At 43.2% G+C, this 22,927-nt stretch overlaps 1 protein-coding gene across 6 annotated transcripts in view; it reads left to right on the top strand.

The window, feature by feature from the left end:
* The window catches only part of csmd3b (CUB and Sushi multiple domains 3b), a 180,967-nt gene that overhangs the window by 13,822 nt on the left and 144,218 nt on the right, over nt 1-22,927 (top strand). The window lies entirely within an intron of this gene.

Raw genomic sequence — 22,927 nt, 5'->3', positions numbered from 1 at the left:
TTGCAGTAAGCAAGTCAAGTCTGGTAGATGATATTAAACGTACTCAACGCAACTGTATGGCTAACGTGTTGCTCTCGTGTCGCACGCACACAGTGGTGAAGTTGAATTCTTTTTCCGTGTCAATGTAAATATCGGTATTTGTTCCAAGGAACTGCAAACAATTGCTGTGTTAGGATACCTTGTAAAATAGATTTGGGACTTTGGTCTTTACAGTCGTGTATGACTTTGAATTTCAAGTTAAAATACTACCTGGTCGAGAAGCGGCCACTTCTGGGATTTGCCTCATGGCTAGCATCGACCTTTTGTTGTTGTTTTTTTTTCTTCTTCTAATTGTGCACTCTCTTGCCTTTCAAAAGTTATTTTCAGCTGAAATATTGTACTTTTTATGACGCTCTTACTTTCCTGGCCTTTTCTAGTCCCACTCCACTTAGCGATCGCCAACACAAAATGCCTTTCAACAGTCCTCAGACACTGGGCGACCCTGAACTTTTATTCCATTGAGTTTTTGCGCATGTATTGAGGGAGAGCGCAGGAAAGCTTTCTTTCAGTGTCTTGTTCAGATGCTTAAACTGATCCATCATTCCATTCATCTCTGGAATTCCGACGAAACAGATTTAAACAGCCTTTTATTTTATTTATTTATTTATTTTTAATTGGCCCTGACTTTTCCCCGTTACTGCTTTAAATGCCGGTAACCTTGAAAATAACTATTGATTGCTGTCGGCAAAGATTTTCCTTGTTTAATAATCCATACATGTAATGAATCACATTTAGCCATCTCGACATATGGAAACCACTCACTGCGCCAAACTGTCTGTGTGAATAACTCATGACTTATATTACGGAGGCGGCCCGGTAGTCCAGTGGTTAGCACGTCGGCTTCACAGTGCAGAGGTACCGGGATCGATTCCAGCCCCGGCCTCCCTGTGTGGAGTTTGCATGTTCTCCCCGGGCCTGCGTGGGTTTTTTCCGGGTGCTCCGGTTTCCTCCCACATTCCAAACACATGCATGGCAGGCTTATTGGACGCTCTAAATTGTCCCCAGGTGTGATTGTGAGCGTGGATGGTTATTCGTCTCTGTGTGCCCTGCGATTGGCTGGCAACCATTTCAGGGTGTCCCCCGCCTACTACCCGAAGACAGCTGGGATAGGCTCCAGCACCCCCCGCGACCCTAGTGAGGATCAAGTGGCTCGGAAGATGAATGAATGAATGAATATATTACGGACATGGCATGAAAATTTCCAACCTCTAATTTTTACGAGCCTTCTTTTTTATATCCCATCAATTAGCAAGAGGTGCTGTTGCAAACTGACAACAATCAATGCCCATTTTTTTTGTTTCTTTACACAGCTATATGACGCACATGTACATTTTCGAAATGGTCACTCGGACCACGTTAAACCAACTCCGCAGTGGCCAAGTACAGTACGCTAAAAACACCCCATTGCCATCCCATTACCCCCCCAGTAGCAACCTGGACTGACTGTATTATTATTTTGTTGTTGTTGTTGTTTTCCTTCATCACGAGTAGTTTGAGTTCTACTTGTAAGATATCGAAAGCTCCCCAGCGATGGCTCGATTTCTGACAGCTGTAAAGAATCCTCGGCACCTGCAACCCGGTATCTGTGCACGGAGCACTGCTAATGTCTAGTGATCCCTTGGCTAAGCCCTTTATCGCAGCAATTAGCAGATTGTCTCTTAACGGCCGGAGGAGAAAAGGGGCTTTTCGAAAGGCCCGTCCCTCCGTGTTAAGGAGAAGATGGAATGGAGTATGACTTGGGGATAGTGTTTGGCTGCTTGAATGAGTGACATGTCTGGCTGACCTTAAAAAAAAAAAAAAAAAAGGCCTTGCGCGAGACATTGAGGATTTTGCCGTTTTGATACGAGAAGCGCGTCAACATGGCTTTCGGCAGACGGCTCAGATCCGTTGGGTCTTGATCTTTTGTTGACTGTTGATGTCATAACACAAACCGTATCGCATCTCGAGGTAAAAAAATCTGAGCTGCACTGTGTTAGTTTTTGGCTACGTGTGGGAACTTAATTTGCTTCTGTACCATTCCGAATGTTACCGCCTTGCTTGAAGTTTTTGAATGTTTCAGTTTTGTGGCCCAAAAGTACTTTTAATTCTCTTTGCTGCTGCGTCAGCATTGGTTGGCGATCGACTGTATGGCTCGTTGCCGCCATAGCAACGTACCATTTTGGTAACCAGACGACCCCCGCGCACTCCGCCCTGTTGCCTTTTGTTACGTACAAGTAGAGCCTTAAATGGACCACATATTGAACCCTGTGCACTTTGCTTTTCACCATTCCCTCCCTCCTGACTACGCTCGGCAACTGTAGGGCAACGTGACTTTTTGTTGCTCGCGTCTTTGGAGTCGCTAAGCCACCCGGAGCTTTTCAGAAAAGCCCCAAAATGAAGCGGAGCTGTTATTGCGCCCCGCCGTTCCTTCGGCGTCTCAATCAGTCGCTCATGGTGGCGGCGCTAAAAAGCCTGTCGGGCTTTCAGCTTTTTTTGGCTCAAGATCATTCCGATGTGGTCAAACTGGTTACTGTCCATTTGTGAGATGGCTCGGCTGTGACGGGATGACACTTTAACTGGTCCATGCAGGCAGAATCGCTCGCCGCGCACGATGACTCATGGCAGCGCAAACAGCTTTGAAGATGATGTGGAATCATTCGCATCCAAACAGTCATGCTGTGTTGCTTGATTCAGCCTGGGGGGTGTGCATTGAATAAAACTCGAGTCAGCCCGAGATGTCGAATTACCCGTCACGTTTTTGTCAAGATTTTTAGTTTCATCTTTTTCTTGGACAACAAATAAAGAAATGACAAGTCGGCAGTGCCGGATAACAGTGCAAATTTACTGTCTTCTTGAAATTAATCACACAAAATCTACGCGTAAATGTAATTTTCCTAAACTTTTGAATGACCAAAAAAATTGCAAAAGTGTGTCCACGTTAAAGTTAAGGACATCATTTTCAGCCAGTGTTTAGATGTGTTGAAATGCAGAAGAATCGGTGAAAAACAATTGCAACTCTACGTGAATGAATCTGCAACGGGATGATTATGAATCCGCGGAAAAAGTGCGATTCATTGTGACATGACAAGGAGTGGAGGGAGGGTGAACAAAGGTCGTACATGGGAAATGGGGCGAAATAGAGAACAAGCAAAAAAAAAAACGACAATAATAGAGAGGCAGAGGGGGAGACATAATGGTTCTTATCAGTGTGTTGCAGGAGGCCGAAAAAAAGGCAACCAGGGAGTGTGCATGTGCAAGCCCAAATGTTTTGTTGAAGTGACTTTGGTCAAGTTTAAAAAGTGGAAAGTCCAGCTGAGAGATGGACACAGCGAGAACCATCGCAAACATCTTCATCCTGGCCGGGATGTACGTTTATGTGGTGCAAATGGCAGGTGTATTTTCCTTAGCCGTGCATTTTTGTCAACATCCGTTTGGTGTGTTTGCGATGAAGATTGGGGGTCCTGGAGGACATTCAAAGTCTCCAAGATGCGAGGATAGAAGGTTAATGCACAATGATTATTTATACTTTGCTTTTCTGTGAATGCCTATCCACCCAAGGCAATAGTTTATTTGGATTTTATCAATAAAGTTTGTGTGTAGGTACAGGGGGCATATTTTTATAGAATTTTAAACAGATTCTTAACTGTAGGCAGTTTGACCTTTAATTTTGGTTCATATTTGCCTAAAGTTGAAATACTGTGGAGGTCAACGTTTAGCATAGTTAAGCAAAACAATTTAGCAAAAAAAAATATATTCATTAATCTTTACTTGGTAGATGTTACAATTGTAAAGGTTTATATGATTCTTATACTCCAAAAGCTCCTTATAGTGCGGAAAATACGGTAGGTTTCCGCTGATCAATCAAAAGCATTCAAAGCCATTGAATGGATTGATTGAAAATGAAGGCCTTAAATAGCCATAAACTGTCCACAAGCGTTATCTGTAATATATAAGATCATATTTTGGATGAACAGCATGCGTGACCTTTGACATATCTCAATTGCTGGAGCTGCAGCACACGGTGAGCCTGCAGCCATACAAAACCAAATCAGGGTTATACTCGATAAAGGACCTCTGTAGCCTGGCCGGAACAACGATTCGTTTCCCCGCATCGTATGCGTGTGCGCGCATGTCTTTGTGTTGAACCCTCAGGTATCAACTAGCCTAGTTTTACGTGATGCACGCACACACACACACATACACACACACACGCACATTCCCACACACTTGAGATAGCAACCACTTCCAGAGGGTCAATGTTTTTCGCTGACCACGAGTGCTTTTCCTTTCATGTAACTAGTGTGTGTCTTGGCAATGTGCTATTTTTGGTGTGTTTGAATACACACGTGTCACTTCTAAGTGGCCGCAAAAATTGTAACCGAAGCAATAAAGTTGCCTGTTTTTTAAAAATTCCGCATTCAAACAGGCACTTTTCATCGCGGCATTAGAAAAACCGTCCTGTTCCAAAGCAACTCATCCGTCCCCCAGCCAATGCATCTTTTTACCCGTCCCTCCGTCCACCGACTAGTCTCTCCCCTCAATCAAGCCACCCATCACATCCAATGAAGATCCGTTGGTTTTTGTTCAACTTGTTTTCGTGACTACCACACAAACACACACCTCTTTGCAGTCTGTTGCTCCCACCCTCACGCTTTGGTTTTTGTTTGCCCAATTACTCCAGTTGTGTTCCAGAATCCTTAGTCTAGCTTTCTTCCACAATTGCTGCTTAGCGAGGCTTGCTTGCGTCACCCGTGACCTTGATTCACGTTTCGCCGCGCTTGCCCCTTCACTGCTGCTTGCTAGGTGGTGCTATTAGCACCTTGCAGCTAATGCTCGGCGACTTACGTATTTTCTGCATGCGTAACTGTGACTAGATCTTCATGAATCATGTTTGTCATGTGTTCTTGGGAGCCTCAATATCTTTTCTCCCTGTCCTTAATTTTTGGGCGAACCATTTTCCGTTTCAGTCCCCCCCCCTCCCCCCCTTTGCATTTTGTCTTTTCTTACGCCATATCTGCGTCACTCTCACCAGGTGTACTTTGTGTCGCGCTTGAGGCGCAGGCGTGCGTATGTGTTTCAGGAATAGAGCGAGGGAGAGAGAGAGCGAGGATGCCCTACTTCGAGTAGTAAAAACTACAGGAGGGGGGATAAAATAAACTGCAATCAAGGCAATAACAATCAAATCTGGATGCGGGGAAACTGTAAAGAAAATAAAAGAAAAGGTTGCGCGCGCCTTGGAGTGTTCGTGTGTCAGTGAGTGCGGTTGTAATCGTAATGATGAAGGACGAGCGCGCCCCCTTTTACCCTACCCCCCCATCCCCCTCCGTGCCTTTACTCCTCAGGCTTCATCAACGCCGCTGCACAATCACTCGGAAGACAGCCAGCGCTCCTACAGCGACTCCTAATCGCGTTCGTCGTATGATACGAAGGTTCTTTTGACGCTTTCTCACGGACGCAACTCATTCACTCCCATTCCGCGTGGGAAAAAAAAAATATACATCCCATCAAATGCAGCACTTCAAGAAAAAAATCTACGGGTGAGAATGCAAAATTAGCGCCATGTCTTCAAGCGGGACGATTGCTTTTCTGGTAATTCATTTATTACACAGAGTGCAAAGGGGGACCGGTTTGCCTGCCTCCCTGCCCGAGGGAATGGGAAGCGGCCAATGGGCGAGAGTCTTAATTAAATACTCGGCTTGTTGTCCAATCACCGGGGGTGTCGTTTTGCCTCAGCGGCGGCTTAGGGATCGGCCGACATGCGGTCGGCTTGTAATGAGCCAGCAAAGTACGAGATTATCTTGAGCGTATTGCGGACGCCGCAAAAGTCAAGGCAGTTCGAAATGTGCGAGGAGAAAGAAAAGAAAGCGCGCGTTGATTTCACACCGGTGTGAAAATGTGGCTTTCCCGAGGAGCTGTGTACCTTCCGCGTTATCCTGCTCGATGTAACCGAGAGAAATGGACGCTGATGCTGGGGGGGACGCTCACGCATCAGCATCTCAACTCGTTTCGTTGTCCAGTTCCATCATCTTGTCCGTTCCGTTCACTCTCTTCATTAGTTTAACCACCACTCTTCATCGCCCACCTCTTGTTTTCAATCTGGAACCATGCCTCGGAAAACGTCTGCCCCCACTTTCTACTTCATTTACCTCCGCCGTTCCTTCCGTTAGTCACCTCATAAAGCGTTTCGATTCCTCTTAGCTCTGTTAATTTCTCTTCATCTTCCCCCTCTCGCTGCCACTCTTGGAGATTCAGGGGAAGAGATTGAAAGGACGGCGAGATTGGAAAAAGAGGATGAAATCTAGCCGAAGGGTAAATCTAAGGTTTTGGGGGGGGGGGGGGGGGGTTAGGCAGGGAGAGGGGCCGTGGCAACGTGAGAAGAAAAGAGGACTCTGGAGAGTAGCGGAATTAAATAGGAGGGATTCAATTCAATTAGGATTGAATGGAAACGCGGAAAAAGATGGCGGAGTCCTCGGAGGAGCATATGTGAATTGACTGGTTCATAAAAGAGAGCGTCTGCAGTCAACGAGGTCTGCCGTGGACTTATTTACACTCACTGGCCACAACAATATTGCATCATTTCAAATTCCTCAGTTCCAAAAGTTCCCGAACTTGCACAACTGTGGTTTTGCGCGCATGCTAATATTTGAGCTAGTCACGGCAGAATTTATTGTTGAATCTCCTTCAATTGTGCAAGTGCCGCGCTTGTGTTATTGACTTAAAACTGCATAACAATCCATGCGTGGAAAAACCCCATCGTCAACACAGCAGGTGTATCGTCTCTTAAATCTGCCGACGATAATGCTGCCAAGAGCGCCCGTGTCGCACAGACGCCACATTTTGCTAGAACCTTGTCGGGCTGTCAAATTCGCTGGCAGCTGCCGTGCCTTCCGCAGCCAAGTTTGCAAAAGCCGAGGTAGCTCACAGAGCAACAGTTAAACAAACAAACAAACAAAAAAAAAAACTAAAATAAAGACGGTCGATGTTTGCCAAGTCTTTATCTGGTGACGTTTGCGAAAAGTCCCACTGCGCTACCCGAAGACGTAACACTTTCGCCGTCATCCCCATTTTGTCACCAGAAGTGGGGGTATTACTTCAGCGCATGGTGAGGGACTTTACTTGCCAGTTTCGGGATTTGTAGAATTAGCTAGACAAAAAAAAAAAAAAAAAACATGTACATTGCACATGTGTACATTGTTGATGTTGATTCAGTCTTTACTTGTTTGCTGTCGGGAATTTCACTCGATCGGAGCAAAAATTCTCTCTGTCAATTCCGACATCAGCTTTGTTTTCAATTGAACAGGCTCAGATTTCACACTGTACACGTCATGTTGTGAGTAAATTGAGACCAGACGCTCTTTATTTCATGCATCTCTACTTTTTTTTTTTTTTTGGTGATATGTGTTAGGTGGTGTTACTATAGCAATCGTTCAGAATGTTTGGACAAATGGACCCGTCCCATAAAATATTTTTTTGTCGAATGTGCAGCCCTATTTTTAATTTTTAAAAAAACAAAACAAAACTGCATATGATAATGTCATAAATTGAATGCGGAGTTTATGGATGAATTTTTGTACGGGTGCCCTTCCGGACTCCAGCCCTCCCTATTTATCCGGGCCTGGGACAAGCACCAAATTGGGCTTATTTACCTCACTTTTCAGACGACTTCTATTTATTATATTACATAAAGAAGATACTACCATCTGATAACAGCCCACTTGTTTTGAAACACTTCTGATACTCAATTTGAATGAATATCAAGTTTTATAAAGGATCGTCGGAGATAGGCACTCAGAAATAACGACAAGACACTTCTGGCTACCAACAATAGGCACTTTATTGGTCCCACACAGAAATGATAACACAGTTCAAACAAGTTGTATGAGGCCTAAGGTGATATACTCTTACTGTATGCCAGTAGGATGGAGAGCCAACATCCTCATCAGAGTGAGCTTCGATACTCGCTGGGCTACCCGCAGCAGACTCTACTGAGGAGCATCGCTCCCCTCCTTTTATCCTCTAAAGTGTGTGCATCGGGAGGGGTGAGTGGCCATTCTCATCTCTCCCTATGCCACACTGTTTGTTGTGTAACCAAGTGGCATTGATCACAATCAAGTTTCGACAATTCAAGCAAAGCAGACTATGAAGTCGTCAAAGCAGGCTCAAGAGTTTATCTCTGAAGTCGTCAGAGTTATCTCTGAAGTCGTCAAAGCAGGCTCAAGAGTCCATCTCTGAAGTGCTTAGGCAAGCAAGTTACCAAGTCATGCAATCATCTCAAAGCAGGTTCAAGAGTTTTTCACTGAAAAGATATACATTGATTAAAGAAAACATCACAAAATATCTTAATATACCACCGCTTTACCAAGTTTCTGTTCCAAATGGAGTATTTACCGATGTGACTGGAGCATAAATGGGCAGATGCGATCTCTCCAGTCGATGCAAGAATGACACGCGGGTTGCTTCAGGTTCTGTACACAAACAATGATGTCGGAACACGTCCCTTAAAAATCGGATCAAGGCGTCCAATCGCAGTTGAAGATCTGCCGCTTTCTAATTGCTCAGGATAATCTTTGAAACATCTGACAAGAGTCGGTCCTTCCAAAGTGAAGGAATCCATCTCTTCCGATTAAAGGGAGTGCCCCCGCCGCCCCAACCCCAGTCCATCAGTTTGTGACTGTGACTTTCTGATGCCAGTGCTGATTTGTCAACCCCCTGTCCTGATTAAGCTTTTACACCAACTTCAAATGTACAAGAGTCCATTACTATTCATGAAAGAAAGGCACGACAGGAAATGGGCCTAGGAGAGCGATAAAGGAATAGGAAGGGGACGGGGGGAAATAAGAGTAGTCGTGACAAGACAGGATCTTCGACGGAGAACAAGTCGACAGTTGGTCTTCGTGCAACATCCGCCACACTTGTAAGGTGTCTTAATTAGATGGCAAAATGTCACTGGCTGTCCAGGGATCATGTTGACAGGAGGTGGAATGTTTGGTTGCAGTTGGCGTGAGGGACTGACTCAACTGGGAAAATGTCAGCAGCATGTTCTGTGATAATTGCCAAGTGAATCATGAAGCACCCCTTTATTAATTGAATGGTCGTTTTTTTTGCAAGAATTTAGAAGAATTTAGTCAAAGTAGTGCAAAAAGTGAGTTCTCACCGCAGAGTGAAAAAATGTGCAGCCGCACGGCAAAATGTGAGCAGTGGATGTGATGACGTTGAGTGATCTGAATATCATTTGGCGCTATCTGATTGGATATTTTGCAAGTTCTATCATGCAATGCTGATTCAAGAGCTTGAAGGCCCGCGGTCATCATTTAGAGCAGGCATGTCCAAAGTCCGGCCCGGGGGCCAAATCCGGCCCGCGGTCAAATTTCATCCGGCCCTCCGCCCCTGTCATAAAATCAGTGCTGTCTGGCCCGCAGGTTGGGCGCAATGGAACAACGTGTTGCATTGACTGAGGTCTCGTAGACTGGTGAGTGATGTTTCATAGAGTACTGCTTCCCTCTAGTGGCTAAATGAGTAATAGCATTCACTAAATGAGTAATAGCATTTAGACACTAGAGGGCATCACTCACGAGTTAACAAGACATCACTCCGTGTTTATATTGACTGATATGTCATATTTCAAATGATCCTTGCAGTTGTGGATATGTGTATTGCTTGTTCATTTCCATGTTGTTCGAGTCAAAGGTTTTGTGACTATTGAAAAGTCATGGTGATACATTTTATGTTTCAAATCAATCAATTTGCACTCAGGAGACTTCTGTTTAAGAAAAAGTCAAGTGAATAAGCAGTTGCATGTGATATACCTGTTTCAAATGAACCAAAAGAAATTCTTAAGATTGTTGAAATTAAAATAAAAATGGAAATGTGAAACAGTCTGGCTTACTAAAATTTGTTGAACAATATTGTTGTTTAATGTAAAGAATGTCAGCCAAGGTCGCCCCCCGACATTTTACCACATAAAATCTGGCCCCCTTGGCAAAAAGTTTGGACACCCCTGATTTAGAGCCATCCGATTGGATGCTGGGGCATCATTTAGAGCAACCCCATTGGACACTTAGCAAGAAGACCAATCTAATGGAATCTTTTGTCAGTGTTGGAACCAGTTAGTGACAGGGCATGATTGCAAGCAATCCATTTCTTTTGACAGTTGCTGGAAAATAGTCCAATTGCCATTGTCACTCTTTCATTTTTTTTGTTGTCAATGAAACCTTTTTAAATCGTCATCCCAATGTGAACCAACATACGTCAACTTCAGCACTCTGCCTGCGAACAAAAGCAATCAGAGGACCACTCACACTTAGTTTGCTTAAAAGGCCTTCACAGCGCCTTCCAATTAATACCACAATGCTGATTATTAATTACACCGCTGACTGAATCGCTAATGAAATGAAGCTTGTTATAAATTAGCCCACAATGTGGTCCCTGAACATTTCTAACGTGTTTTTGTTGTTTTAACAGGATTGATCATTTTAATGTTCACTTCAGCCTGTTGTACGAGCGAGGCTATTTTTTTTAATTTTTTGTCTCCATTGGAGGCCTTTTTACGATCAACCGTTTGGGGGGAAACAAATACAGTTCAATCAGCGAAATTAGGTGTTCGCCTCTCGTACTTCTGGCCTTAGATGTTTTATGTTATGATTTTTTTTCCTCACCTGACTGTAGCATTTAATTGCGCGTTTCCTCTGTCAACATACGCAATAACGTCGAGCGTTAGCATAAATAGTGACACATTGAGTGGTTGTTTGCCTTGACGGGTGTAGGCGACCCAAATGTGGATAATCGGTCGAGAAAAATGGCATCTGGTGGTTTCTGTAGTTGAAATAATGAGTAAATAGAATATACATTAAAAAAAATACCCCAGGTTGAAATTGCTAGCCAAAAATAGCTTTGGGCACCTCTCAAGACATTGACTTGATGCTAACCCTTGACATTTAGCCGTAGGAGTGACTCACACTGATGCGAAAGACACACAAACATTACGCACTCTTGTGAAGAAACACACAAAACATGGTCTTTGCGAGGCCTTGTGGTTTTAACGCGAGCTGTCAGCTCTGCCACATTGTTGTGACTCGTTCCACAGGATAGCGCCGCGAGCGCGTCTCCTTGCGCACGTGTCTTCCCGGCGAATAAAAAAACAAAAACAAAATCAAACCCTTTTGTATACATGCTGCAGCATTGTGTGTGTCGCGCATATCTGGCAGGATCAATCGGTGACGAGATATGGCAACCTGTCAAATGTATAAAATCAAAACATGTGCATACAGATGAGCGTCTGAGCTCTTTTCAGTGAAGCCCCCCCGTCCCATCCCCCGAAAAGCATTTTTGACATTACCCTCTTATACACTACACACACACACTCAAGCACGAGTGCCTGTGAGTCAGATTAAATCCGATTTTGTTTCAAATAGAATTTAAGTCATTGTGCGCAATCTCAAGAGGCCACCGCACAAACGTTCCAATAATCAGTTCCATCTTTGTCCTCCTCCGTGTTCCCTTTTTCCACCTTGCGTCATTTCGGCATCTATGTGCTCCGCAATCTGATCCGGGTCCTTCCACCACGACCACGTCTTTCTTCTCTGTCGCACGGCGGTTAGGAGTGAAACAGATAAATAAACCCTCAACCACCCCCCTCGAGGCGAGACGTCCTCTGATTTGCGGTGATGTTTTTGCGGGCGACGTGTTCAGGTTTAACGCAGGCGGGTGCTCGGGATTTTGGAAGATGCTTGAGTTGTGGTGATGTTATTTCAAGCTTTGAAAATTTGCGTCGCGTGAGAATAGACCGAATGAATACGCAAAATAAATTTAGGGTGAAATGACCCGGCCCAAAACGATTTCTGTTCGATTGAACAAGTTACATTTAAAGGAGGTTCACGACCGGCCATACTTTGATTTTTGCTCAATCAAATCTGTTCGATTTCAGCAAGTGAAAATGAATCGCATGTCATCCGCAATGAGTGCCCAACACTCACGCTGTCACCGCAATATCCCATCCCGGCTCGTTTTTTTTCAAAAAGCAAATCGATATTACGCCGAATCCCGACTTACTCTCGCTTCCACATAATTTTACGAAGTAGCGCCTGTATGCCTTTCACCACTGCAATTCCCAAATACTCTAAGGCAAGTTTCTGGTTCGATGCTCGTGACGGTTTTCCCTCTTTTACCATCATAAGAACCTTTCACAATGCTTGTAAAAAAACCAGCTTGTTTCCGCCTTTCAGGATAATCGGCGCAGACGGGCCATGAAGGCGACATAGTCATCCCATTAATAAGTCACCCTAACCCTTTAGAGGTAGTAGGCGGAGCTTAGCGAGTTGTGCTATGATCCTGCTTTGCTTGAAAAAAAAATGTGGAAATTCGTCTGTGGTATTTCTCTGTGAAAGACATTTTGCACCGACCCCGATTGGGGGTGTGATTGCCTTCGAGCAGAAATGCTTGATCACCAATATTTCCTGATGTGCGCTTCCATGTTGCACCGTTTCCAAGAATAAGAAGGCTTGGTTCAGTTAATGGATGGACGGATGGACCTCGGTCACCTGTTGGTCTTTCGGGAACATCTGAGGCTCTTTGAGCCGGCAGTAATTGATGTCGGCGTCCATATCACTCCCCTGCCTCCCGTTTTGTCCGCCTCACGCTATCCGTGCGCTTCTTTTATGCTCGCTGGTGGGCTCAAAGAGCTCAATCTTGAAACCGTCAGCCGTCTCTTCTTCATGTTGGCTCTCTTATTTACCTGCAGTCGGCCTGTCTTTACTCTGTCAATTGCTGCCATTTGCAAGTCCAGCACCTCCTGCCGCTGCGGGCAACATAGCATGTGCTCTCCAGTCATGTAGCTACTTGCGAAACGTGCGTGTGTGCGCGCGCGCCCGTGTGAGTGTGTATGTGTGAGGGTGGGTCTCTATCTCTATGTGAGGAGTCGGAAATTAAAGCTGCTCGTGTGAATCCAAACTCGCTCTCACACCTTATCTGATAATTACATTAAGTCTCTGTTTGAATATATGCTCATCACGCAGCGTAATTCTGCCTGTTCCGCCGTGTCCTCGCATGTAATTGAAATGGCTGCGTAATGAATGCATATCTGAATTAGAAGCCCCCTCACTTCATTGACTTTATTGGCGTCGACCTCAAATGCTCTTGTGAAAATGACGAAAATTTGCTTTGCGTTCTTCCGCTGTGCCATCCAATGTCACGGAATGATGGTTTTCATACAAAATGTCGTGCAGTTTGTAAAAAAAAAAAAATGATAATGTTCAATATCACTTTTTTGTCATTGTGTTAACGTTTCGTGAAACACAATGACAAAAATTGTGAGCAAAGATCTTTCTGACGCAGATGACTGCGCCAACAGCTGCGGAGAACATTTTCGATGTCAGATTCGATGTCTTTTTTTTTTTTGCCTTAAGTATTGGTGGCTGGTATCGGCAGCCTCCGTGATTACTCGATACCTTAAAATAAGGCCATCATCGGCCCGATACGAATACCTGGAAAATGAAAAATTATACTCGGTCACTGATGATATACTATCAATCATACTTTGTCTATGTGGAGCACCAAAATAATAATAAACAAAAATCACCAAAACAATTTTTGATGTTTAATCCCTTAGCTCCTTGTTTCTCTAAACCTCTTGTTACACATTGTGTGGTTGACATCACTGAAACAAATAATCCCATTATCTTGTTTTCCAAAGGCTTGGGCTAATTGGCATCAGTGGAAAAGTTGAACAGTTTTCATGAGAGACCTTCATTAGCATTAGCTCCTAAAAGGGGGCACACACGCCCGGTGTCGGAATGTTATCTCATTACTATTTGTGGTTGTTTAATTTCATTTTATTTTTTTAAATAGTACTTACAGCTAAATAGTACTTCTGTCTGTAGACGTTTCAGTGGGGTATTTAGACTTGAAACACATTGAAATGGCTCTCGGCCAAAGTTTGCGAGCTGTTATTCCCACGTGCGTTTTTATTATTAGCTGCTACCGTGCACCCCATTTTGTTTTTAATGTTTCGGCAACATTACCTGGATAATGTGAAATTATAGCCCCTGATCGAAGAGCAGCGTCGCAATTCAAAAGCATTCGGAAATAGTTTTGAAAAATCATGAATTTAAACCATCCCGTCGTCCCGAATTTTAACATGTTTTAAATGCTTCCAGGGCGGCCCGGTAGTCCAGTGGTTAGCACGTCGGCTTCACAGTGCAGAGGTACCGGGTTTGATTCCAGCTCCGGCCTCCCTGTGTGGAGTTTGCATGTTCTCCCAGGGCTTGCGTGGGTTTTCTCCGGGTGCTCCGGTTTCCTCCCACATTCCAAAAACATGCGTGGCAGGCTGATTGAACACTCTAAATTGTCCCTAGGTGTGAGTGTGAGCGTGGATGGTTGTTCGTCTCTGTGTGCCCTGCGATTGGCTGGCAACCATTTCAGGGTGTCCCCTGCCTACTGCCCGAAGACGGCTCCAGCACCCCCCGCGACCCTCGTGAGGATTAAGCGGTTCAGAAAATGGATGGATGGATGGATAAATGCTTCCAAGATAATCTTGCAGTATGTGCTGACTTAAAAAAAAAAAAAGTAGACAGGCCACAATATTGAATGCGTACATGTTTGTCTTCCTTATTAGTTTCTCTGCACTCTCTCATCTTTTTGGTTTTTGATCCAACTTCGGTTCCATGGAAACATGAGTTTAGAACATTTGAAAACAAATTAGATCATCATAATACCCCCCTCCCCCCCAACCTAATCCAGAAAATGTAATTTTGCTCCTATGAGCAATACTTCTTGATTAGGCAAGATTTTGACACGGATAATAGAGTGAAATACCTCTGCAAAAGGGCTCTTGGAGGTTTTAATTCCGGCTGAACAAGCAGCATCTTTTGGGCCAGGGCTCGGCAGGATGCTCGGCGCACTCGGAACAGGTGTTCTCCGCAGGTGGGCTTTCTGAAGGTGATTAAGTTAAGGATGCAAATGGAGTCATTAAACAAATAATCATCCCATCATCCCGTCCTGTAAGACATCACGGTCAGTGCGCGGCGCCGTGCAAGTTTTCATTGAAGGCATTTAAAATGCAAGAGGAAGGAAGGATGAGGAAACAAAGTGGAGGTGAATATGATGGATTGCGGCGAGGGAGGAAGTGCTGATGAAGGCTATGAAAGAACAGATATGCGGATGAGGCTCAGGCTCACTTCTTACAAATGCTCCTTTTTTTTTCCGCTCCCACGAAACTGACGACAGTTTTCACCAAGTAACCTTTTTCTCTCTCGCCGACGTGACGTCTCGTTCCCTTGACCGTTTTTTTATTCTTTTTTTTCTGTGAAATAAAAGGTCACGGGACCTGTGGACAGCCTCCCCACTCAGTTTACATTGAAAGGAACGCCCGCATACATTAGCATTTTTTTTTTCCTTTTCCAGCTTTTACCTAGTTGTAAAAAAAAATTATATATATATATATATATATATATATATATATATATATATATATATATACTCTTGCGCTACTAGGATGTCACCCAAATAATGTAACTAATGTACCGTAGCAAATAATGCAGCGTAGGTCAGCTCTGTGGATCATGAAATAAATGGACTACCTTGGCGTTGAAGTGAATCAGCAACAGTTGGCGACTCAAAAATGGTGAATTTAAATCGGTTGCCTTTGTATTGAACTCAACTCAAGCAGAAATGCAACATTATGACACCGTCTGGATGTTGTAATGATTTGGACAGCGGACATCAAGCCCCTAATTACATCGCAGCTCTCTCATTAACCTCTCTATTGCTCGTTTCTACCTCACACGCTCATGACATTGTTGGAGGTGTGCATTTCTTTCGCTTCTCAAGTCAGCTGCATTTCATGTTATCAGTCAGCAACAAGTGTTGCGACGTGGTAATTAGCAACCAGCCAAGGCCTTCTGTTTGGTTTGCGCGTTAACATGCATGTTGCATGTCTTGCCGCTTTGGAAAAAAAGAAAAAAAAAATCTTTCCACACACACACTTGTCACTTTCCATAAATTTCTCTCCTCGCATCCCCGACTTGTTTCTCCTCCTCTCTAGCTCTCCCCTTAATACAATTATTGCAACCATCACACTGAGTGGTGGCATTTACTGGCCCTGACGCTGGCCCACTCAGACAGGCTCGCGTGCACACGCACGGACACGCATCGACGGGCAGGCTGCCCGCTGTGTGCTAAGTTAATGAGATTGGCAAGGTGCCGCATTGCCAATATCGGCAGCGGCACCCCGACCCCGCCCCACCAGCACACTTTGGCCTTCTCAAATGCGCACGAAGCGGAGATTTACGCCTTTGGACGTCAAATTGGAAACGCCCGGAAGTCATGGGTGTCTTACAACAAGTTGAAAAACAGTCGGCTCGATTTGAAACGGGCAGATTGGGGAGGGAAATGGAAGCAGGCGAAAAGGACCTAGCATCACTTTCATGTCCTGTGGAATCCACGCAAGCAGATGATTGACAATGTTATGAGGTTTCCGACTCCTATTTTGTGCGCAACTTAATTTAGGTTAATTAAAATTCAAGGCCAGAATTAGTGTCATACATTACATTGGAAAGTGGTTGATTTAATTGTGCCTGAGCAATGTTATGGAGGCGTATTGAATACGAGGAATGAATGTTGAAAGAAAGTAAATCAGAATCGGAATCAGAATCAGAATCATCTTTATTGGCCAAGTATGTAGAACACACAAGGAATTTGTCTCCGGAATAACACACTGCACTAGTATCATCGTAAACAACAAAATCATTGAACCATTTTAGAGTAACCAGTAGTTTTGTAGTACCATTTTGTGGTGCAAGAAGAGTGACTACGTCAGTGACTGTTTAAGGAGTTAATGGCTAGAGGGAAGAAGCTGTTTAAGTGTCTACTGGATTTGGTGCGCATGGATCTGTAGCGTCTTCCTGAGGGGAGTGGCTGAAAAAGGTGGTGGGCAGGGTGCGCGGGGATCCAGGAGGATTTTCCGTGTCCTTGTCTTGAGCCTCAGGAAGTACATCCGCTGCCGGGCCCTTTTCAGGATGGAGATGGTGTAAATGTACAATTCATTTGCACCAAAGCGGGTTGTGGTATAAATCTGAAGTAATTATTGAACCATTGAAAATTAAAAACAAAAGATGAGTGAATATTTGACTAAATCAATAAATAATCGCCTGGCTAAACAGGTGGCTGTTGAAATGGAATATCAACGTGAAAACGATTTGACTCAATTAACATGAAATGGATTTGCTGCTAGAATGGTTTACGGTGGGAACAGTCATTTTAAACTTTGAAACAGGACCATTAAAAACGAACAAACAAACAAAAAACACTTCCTATATTGTAGACAACGTTTTAATGTTATACTGTTGCTACTTTCCAACCAAAAGCCTCCACAACTTCATTTCCCTCCGCTTTTTACGCCCACATAAAAAAACATTCATCTCGCCATACTTTACAGTTTAATGAAGTCGTTGGCATTTTCCTGCGTGTTTTTTTTTCTGATCCTATTCTGTAGTTTTCATTCTGCAAACCGCATCCGAAGAGCTGTTGTTTCCTTCACTGTGCTTGTAAGTACAAGTCCTTTAAATTGTTGATGAAGTGGCGGCGGCCTGCGTGTGGCTAAAAGTTCAATTGCGAGCAGAACACAGAGAACCGCAAACATCCAAATCAAACCCAAATGTTGCGATTTTTGGCCTTTATTGTCTGAAAGCATGTCATCTCACGCTTGTCTGTGCAATGCATTGTGGCAAAAACAATCTAAAACAAAACCAAAAAAAATTGACGCTGACAGGCTAGGCGTCTTCCGCCTGCATTTACCATCCTTGCAGTCGTTCATTATTTCATGAATGATGAACGGCATCAATGTTTTACTGAATGGGGGTTTCAGATGGGGAGGGGAAATCCCACAAAGCGACAGAATTTTGCTCAATTCGGGCCGCCAGCCGAGCAAAAGTGTCCCGCGTTTTAAAATTTGCATTAGTTGGTCTTCACAAAGTGACGGCTTGGGATTTCCAAGTTTTTCTTGTTTTGTTATTTGCAATTGTTTAATATTGCATGAATCACACTTTTGATTTACTTGTGGTTGCGTCAGAATAGCAGCAGACTCGAGTGAATCAACGGAGTTGCTGTCCATGGTCCTGAAATGGCACTCTGGCTTTTTTTTTGGAACCTCCAATTTTACTCCTGGATTGAAATGCTACTGTATTTCTTTGTCATTTCTGTAGCAAATAAACCATTCAGCGAGTTTATAATTGTTTAAAAAAACTTTATATATATAATGAAATGTTAAAATAACTCCATTCTGTTTATTTTGAGTATAATTCCTCTGTCAACCATAAGATGGCAGCACTCTTGTTTGACACCGTGTAAATAAGAAATCATGATTGAAGCACTGTTCTGAAATCTAAAACCACGTTGTTTTTTGTTTCTTTTAATTGTGTTTGTTTTAAACTATAATTAGAACAAACACTTCCGCCTGCATATTAATGACATGAAATTATGTATTTATGCTGTGACAACTCCAGAGTTGATCCGCTAAAAGTGGCTCTCGGAGGTACTTTGAAACACAACACGCCTCCTCCAAATGCGCCCGGTAATCACCTTATTGTTTCTTAAAAAAGATTCTCACCCACCCACACAACAGGCCACTTGGCGACTTGTGACAAAGGTTACGAGTGAACAAAATCCCTCATGTCCCAGCACGCCCTGATTTGCAACTCTGTGTTTTAGTTCCAGTGCAGGATGTTTGCATGCTGAGGTGACATTTGTCCCGACAATAAGTCAAGCCACTTGACATTTATCAAGGTAACGCGCCTCAACACTTGTAAAAGCAAAACGGTGTGACCTTATCGTTACATTTAAGACTTGCTGAGCACAAAACCGAACAAACGGGATTGTCTTTGTTAAGCTCCTTTGTACTTCATATTTTTCCGCGGTTTAAAAGACACATTCATTAATGTGCAAACGAAAGAGTGTGCTAGCAAACAAAGAATGATCTCTCATCTGGTAGTGCATTTTCTTGCAATTTCTTTCAATTTACATACCCAAATCATCACCATGCTGTATTGGAAGTGAAAAGCATAATTAGGTTGCACTCTGCGTGATCCATTTCTGACTTTTTTTTTCTTTAAACCTCACTGTGATTTAATATCAAGTTCTGCTGCACGAAAAGCTGGCGACGAGCTGAAAAGTAGATGGAAGAAAGGTCTGGAAATGGTTTCCCCAAAAAAGTCTGAGCTCTTGCCAGATTGGATGCTCAAACAGTTATGATAGTTATAATGGACTCAAACACACTCCAAAAATAAACAATCCACATGTATTATGGCGATTTAGTTTCTGTTGATGGCGGTGTTTTAACCTCTCACTTATTTTTTCCAATGCAGATACTACGTATGCTTGCAGATTGCGCGTGTGTGTGTGTTTGTGTGTGTCCTTGTACTTGCGATATTGTGAGGACCGGCATGAGTTTTTAACCGAGTGAGGACATTTCTCCAAAGTGAGGACGTTTTGGTTATTCCTCGCTTTGACACCCTCTAAATCAACTCCAAAGTATATAAAAAAGGTACCCTCTGCTTTTCCCCAAAGGTTCCCAAATGGGTCCATGTTGAGAATTTTTCGCCAGAATTTCACACACTTTTTGCTCTCTAATGCAGCCACTGTCAAAATTTGGGACTGGACCAAAATGATTCCCAAAGGTTAAGCATAAATGACAAATCCCCTTGCTGCTCTATGAAGAGCCACTGTTAGAAATAATTAGCTGTTTTTTTTTTTTTCAAAGAAATGTTTACAAATTATGTGAATTTTATTTCAAGCAGAAAGGGTGGTCCTCACTTTGTCGGCCTTTTTACTTAGTATTCACTGTGCCACAAGTACAGGACTCTGTATGAATGTGTGTGTGTGTGTTTGTGTGTGTGTGTATAAAGGGTTAGTGGGGGGGGGGGGGGGTTGTCATCTTAATTTGCCTTAACCTTTTAAAACTCTGGTAAGATTCTCTTCAATACTGTGCTGGGAACTCAATTTACCCCATCGAGTAAATCCTCCCACTTGAACTTTGTTCACGCTTTTGGTTGGGTGTTTCTGTTTTGGTTAGCAACAGAGTTCAAGTGCGCACGGCAGTAAATATTTCATATCCATTTATGAAGAATATTATCTGTGACCTGAAATAATGACACTTAGGGCCACTTACTCTCTTTTTTTTTCTTCCTTGTGTCAAATGGTCGAGGTCTTGAGAGGCTTATCTAGAGTCGCTGATAAATTACGGACAGCCATAATGAACACTCAACGCCCCACCCCCCCAAAAAAATAATAAAAATGTAAGCTATGATTAATTAGCGATCGTGTTTTTTTGGATCTAAAGCGTCGACATAATTAATTGTTGTGTCATTTTTACTCCAATGGCAGCCATTGATTTATCAGTACTCGTATGCGCGCACAAAAGCGCACCGCTACGGTGACTGATGACCGACTAGAAGCCGGCAATGGGTTCTTTCAAGGTGATGATTAATCCATAAGAAGCTGAGCCCCGAAGACAAGCATGTCCCGCCAATTAGTTATGACACGGACACGCTTGATGTGTCTGGGGGAGCGGTAATGAAAATGAACAATTCGCCGGACGGGATCCGATTGAGTTACCTCTGGCCGTCGGAAGCTCGTTACACAGACGGGAGAAGACTTTGACATCATCGATCTCGGACGGGAAAGATATTATTATTTTTACCTTCGACACTCGGAGTCACTACAGGAGCATGACGTTGAGGTTTGTTGAGTCGAACCCAGCGTTTCTGAAAATCGTGGCCTTTGAAAGTTATCTGAACTTGGTAGTCTTGGTGACGGAAAACCAACTTTTAACTCTTCAAGCTATACTTCGCTTGGAGGGCGTATTGGCCAAATTAATTTGAAATGTAAAGCGCAATACATATTCATCGGAAAATGTGGGAATGGAATCACAGACTTCAACGCTCTAACAAATTATCATCTGAATATTCGACGGGAGCTTCTTTGGGGGGGAGGCTAAATTCAATATTGCCCCGCAAAGTGCTTCACTTTATGAAGTTTGCTTCCTTCCCGCTGAGCATAATGCATGCTGAGTGCGGGCGTATTCGACAGCCAGCTTTTCCTCACTTTTTTTATTCAAAGCACAGAAAAAAGCAAGAACAGGAAGGGAATCCAATAATTTGTCTTGGCAACCTTGCTCTGTGTATTGGGTGTTCATAATATCTGTTGGGAGATTTTTTTTTCTTGTTTTTTTTTTTGAGGAAAAAAAATAGAAAATCAACCATAAGATCCATTTTGTGTCGTCTGCATTTTTATTTTGTTTGCTCGTTCAAAATTATCCAGATGAGATATATTAATAATAATAATATTTATTTTGAAAGCGCTTTTCATTTTACTCAAAGCCACTTTACAAGAGCTTAAAACACGGGATAAAAATGTGCACTTTAATTGAGATGCCGCGAAATCGCGACATTTACAACAGGAGGAAGTTTATGAGGTCACATGCCTGCTTTTTGGAATCGGGCTGCCAAGGTTGTCATGGTGATTCGGTCCATGAGTGTGTGTTAGCCTTAGAGGGGGCATATTATGGAAAATTGACTTTTTAATTCCTTGTATTCAAATAGTTGGGTGTCTGGAATTGAACCCATCTAATCAAGTGTGAAATTACACAACCTAGTAAATCTTTTCTGAGCTGTCCATTTCCGCAAGCGTGTTTGCAATGGAGTGGTTTTGAAATTGTTATGTCTTAATTCCACTACCTCACATAGCGATACTTCACATTCAATGGCTTGTGCCGATGAAATGCTGCCTCCACACGTGAACATACAAATGCTATTTTCGCGACGTCTCAACCCCCGTAGCCTTTTTGTTGACGTCTGTTCTGCTGATGGCCGTCTTAAAAAATTAATCGAGACAAAATATGATTTGGAGCCATGCAATCATTAAATCCTTCCCGGTGCAAAATAGAAAGAGGGGAGAAAAAAAAGCTGTCTTGATTCAGCATATTTAGGGCAGCGGGATTGTTGGATATCTAATGACTGTTCAGCTCCTAATGGAGCCTGCTTTTGTTTTTTAAGCAAGGCTCTGTCTCCGAACAGCATATTGAATGTGTGTGTGTGTGTGTGTAATTAAAGCAGCGTCGCTTGCCATTAAAAATATAGAGACGAACGGGAGGGGAAGATGGTGGTTTTTAATACCTTTGCTTCTTTGAAAGTGCGATTTTTGGGGTAAATAAACACTTGGATGCACCGTACGTCAGCCTCCACTTGAAGCTCCCACAGATGCCGATGAAGGAATGCCCGCTAACTTGTCCTCCCCCGGCTGAAAAAGATGTTAGGAGATTCCATGTTAAGAAAACTCGTCAAAAGGAAGTTTGTGCTTTGATGGAGTCACGCAGCGTCTCAACTTGGCATCTGCTCGCTTGGCTAGTCCACTTAATACTTCATTTAAGACTTTTTGTCTGTTTTGAACGAAAATGGGTCAAATTGGCCAGAGAATATGTTTTTTTTAAAAAAGTTGTTCAATTGTCATCGTTCTTATTAAATTAGCTCAAAATGGCAGAGCTCTGTAAAAAGCGCCCATCCGTCCCTTGCGACCCCCAAAAAAAGGCAAATGCATTTTTTTTATTTTTTACTTCACGTTCATCCATCTTTCAAAATGTATTCTGTCATTGATCATTATATTATATATTGATATCATTATTGTATATAGTATATATGATGAGCCACTAGCCAATCGAATTCGTATGTTACCATGGCGACATCGATTTAAACAAGTTTCCCCGGTAACAAGCTCAAAACATCTTACCTACAGAATAAAACAGAAAGGCTCATTTGTATGTTTATTTGTTTGTGTGCATTGGGTCTCATTAGCAAGTCGGCGTTGATGACACTCGAGTAATCAATAGCGTCCCCAACCCCCTTCAGACAACGCCTATGAGCATCTG

This window comes from Hippocampus zosterae, chromosome 7 (genome assembly GCF_025434085.1).
Source record: "Hippocampus zosterae strain Florida chromosome 7, ASM2543408v3, whole genome shotgun sequence".
NCBI lineage: Eukaryota > Metazoa > Chordata > Actinopteri > Syngnathiformes > Syngnathidae > Hippocampus > Hippocampus zosterae.
The sequence above is the reverse complement of the archived record's forward strand: the minus strand, read 5'-3'. Positions and strand labels throughout refer to the sequence as shown.